A 3,330-nucleotide genomic window follows, 5' to 3' on the forward strand; every position below is an offset into this window, starting at 1 on the left:
ACACTATGACATAATTAGCCCATTTAATGGGGGCTCTTTATCATTAGTGGTGGTACTATTTCACTTTAACATACTTTGGGGCAGCAAAATGAAGTCTGTTTTTCCTCTTCTTTCTATACATTTATCTCTCTCTTTGTACATTATTCATTATTAGATCTTTTTTCTAGCATAGGGTTATTCTCATGTGAGTATATAATTGTTCTTTGGTTTTCCTCTTTGCTTGGAGAGGGGCATCTTTAATAAGTACTGCACTTTTTTTTTTCCCTTCATTCTCTTGGAAATCTTACCTCTTCTATGGTTTTGATTATTTGCAAGTATGATATGCCCTTTAGCAGGGAATGATCTCTTGAGAAGTATGTATCTCTTCCTTGAAAGAATTTGTTCCACTAGGATGGCCTATCACTTGAAATTAATCACCATCAGAAAATGTGTAATGTTTCCCCTTGTTCTCCTCACTTGGGGGGCAAGGATTTTCACTCCTTTCCTTTTTCTTTCTTATCATTATTTCTTTTAGGGGCTGCATTTTTCATATGTGATTATCATTTCATATGGTATGATTTTATGATTAATCCCCCTTGGGGAATCTATGATGTTTTTTTTCCTTTCGAATATTACCATTTCTTGAGACGTGTATTCTACATTTACTAATGTATTTTCTTGCATGTGTTCATGTAAGTTCATTGTACATTTGTTTACGTTTAATCTCTCTCTAGTAGATTGTGTAAGCTCTTGTCATTGTTCCTTAGATTGGGGGCCAATGATCCTTCTCTCTGTCTTTCTCTAGGGATCCACTTTGTCCTATTAAGTGGATGGTGTGAGTTCTATTACTTGATGTCATTCCTTGTGTGTAGTTGTTGTTGTTCACTCAAGGATTCTCTCTTATACAAGAGGTGTTAGTCCTTGACTACAAGCTCTTTCACACTTGGTAATGAACATCTATGATAAATTGATCCACCCCTCTAGGGGCTCGAAGCGAGTCACCCCTCATTAAGAATCCCTTTCACCTAGAAATAGGAAGAAGGATTGCATTCTTGTTCTTTCCTTTTCTTGTTCTAGAAGATGTTATATTTGTCTAAGACACCTCCTCTTGGGGGGTAGATGTCTTTTGAACAAATATCTCTTCTTCTCCAAGGATCACTTTTACACTTACAACAAGATATCTCTTTTCAACTATCTTATCCTTGCTTGAAGAGTATTCCCTCTCTTGCTTGGATTTATGATATTGTTGCATAGTAGATATCTTCTTTGTGATGAAGGTAGGTATCCTTGTTCTAGTTTTCTTAAGATACCGACATTAACCTATGTTGATATCTTAAGGGGGGGGCACCCACACTGCTCGTTTGTACTATACTTCTCTCATGCATGGTACAATGATACATTCTTGGAACTAGAGGGAAACCTCTTAGAGAAATATGTCGTCACTTTTTGTAGAGTGGGTCATTCTCAGAACTAGAGCACAGACTCTTAGAGCAAGATGTCTTCACTTCTTCTTTTCTTGTATAGTGAGACATTCTTGGAACCAGAGGGAAACCTCTTAGAGAAAGATGTCATCACTTTATAGTGGGTCATTCTTGGAACTAGAGCATGGTCTCTTAGAGCGAGATGACGCCACTTTTCTCTTATGCGGGGTGATTATTCTCAGAACCAAAGAACAGACTCTTAAAGCAGGATGTCACACCTTTCTTGACACTTATACTATACATTCTATACAGGTTGTAGCATACTCGAACATAGACTCATATGAGGCATTTTGAACCTCACTTGCACACACGTGCATGAGGTTGAGTGGAACTAATGGTGTTCTTACTCTCTCCCTTTACATGGATCACCTAGACAGGCTCTCAGAGTGAGATTTTCCATGTCCTTCTCCCCATGGATCACCTAGTTTTAGGGGTGAGATGTCCATGGTTTATTTCTTCTTCTCTTTTCTTCTCATGGATCACCAAATTGTGTATTCATGTTCTCTGTTTTCTTCCTCTCATGAACTCATAGTTATATTATTGATAGTCCATGGATGATGTCAACTTTGCTCTTTTATATGATCACTCTTGTTTATGTGATGCCATTGGTCTTTGTGTCCTGATTAGTTTGTCATCTTGTGTCTTTTTGTGATTTGTCTTTGTTTTTGTGTGTCTTGTGCCTTTTTGTGTTCTCTTGCATATGTTGGCGTGAGTTAAGACCCTAAGATTGGGGTCTTTTTGCTCCTCAATATTACTGATGTCTTATACTCCTTGTGGTATTGCTCCGTGTCCCTCATCTTCACCTCTCTCTTTCTTTTACTTTACTGGCAATATTGGCATAAGCCATACTCCCACTAAAGTGGGGGCTAAATGTAGTGTCATAAAATTGTGCCTCCTACAATTTTAACGACATTTGAGGTCCTCACCTTGGCGATGACATCTCCTTCCAAACCAAGACCTATTTCTATATTTTCATCCCTTCACCCTTCCTCCTCCAAGACCTATGGCTTCTCTAGACCCTGTTCGGGCACCAAAATAGGGCGGGACATGGGCATGACGCCCTTGTCCCCACCCCTTAGGGTGGCCCTAAGTTCGGTCTGCCCAGTCTCCTATGCATAATTTGTCTTCGGGGTTTGCAATTCCTCTTTGTCGGCCTTTGGTGGCTGAAAATTAATCCTTGAGGCATGTATAAAAGGGGATTCAACTCCCTCATTTAGAAAAAAGGGGCAAGGAGGAAGCATAAGGAGAAGATACGGGATTTCAAGGTCATCATCAAGCATTCAAGCATTCAAGTCTTCTTCATTCATCCATTGGAGCAACATTAAAACATTCATTTGCAAGCATGTGTGTGTTCCGTTTTGTCATGTTACATGCCATTTCATACAACATTTATGGTTACATTCAAGAAGAAAAGAAATCATCATCAATAAGTTGCAGATCTACAAGGTATACATTTCCATTATTTACATTGAAGCATTTGCAATTAGTTTCTTTCAAGGTTGATTCCTCAACTGGGGTTTGACTGAGGCAAACCCATATCCACAACCATCATCCCTCTCTTTTTTATGTGTAGGTTGTAGGTGTGGAACTATAATTGCAGGTTTGGGCTTCATTTGCAGAGATGGAAGAACCCTTTTTGTTTCACGGATTTTGTGGAAAACCATGTACATTCCTGCCACAGTCTCGATGGCTTTTTTCCAAATTTGCAGGGTAGATCTGTATCAGTTTAATTAGCTCAGATATGAAGTTACAATGCGATCCCGAATAGGTAGCTCCTCATTTCGCGCATTTCCTCTCTCTTTTTCGCATAGTCAACAAGTCAACTTTCTCATTTACAAAATAGGGTAAATCACACTTCAACCCTTGTAAT

This window comes from Cryptomeria japonica, chromosome 1, assembly GCF_030272615.1.
Source record: "Cryptomeria japonica chromosome 1, Sugi_1.0, whole genome shotgun sequence".
Taxonomy (NCBI): domain Eukaryota; kingdom Viridiplantae; phylum Streptophyta; class Pinopsida; order Cupressales; family Cupressaceae; genus Cryptomeria; species Cryptomeria japonica.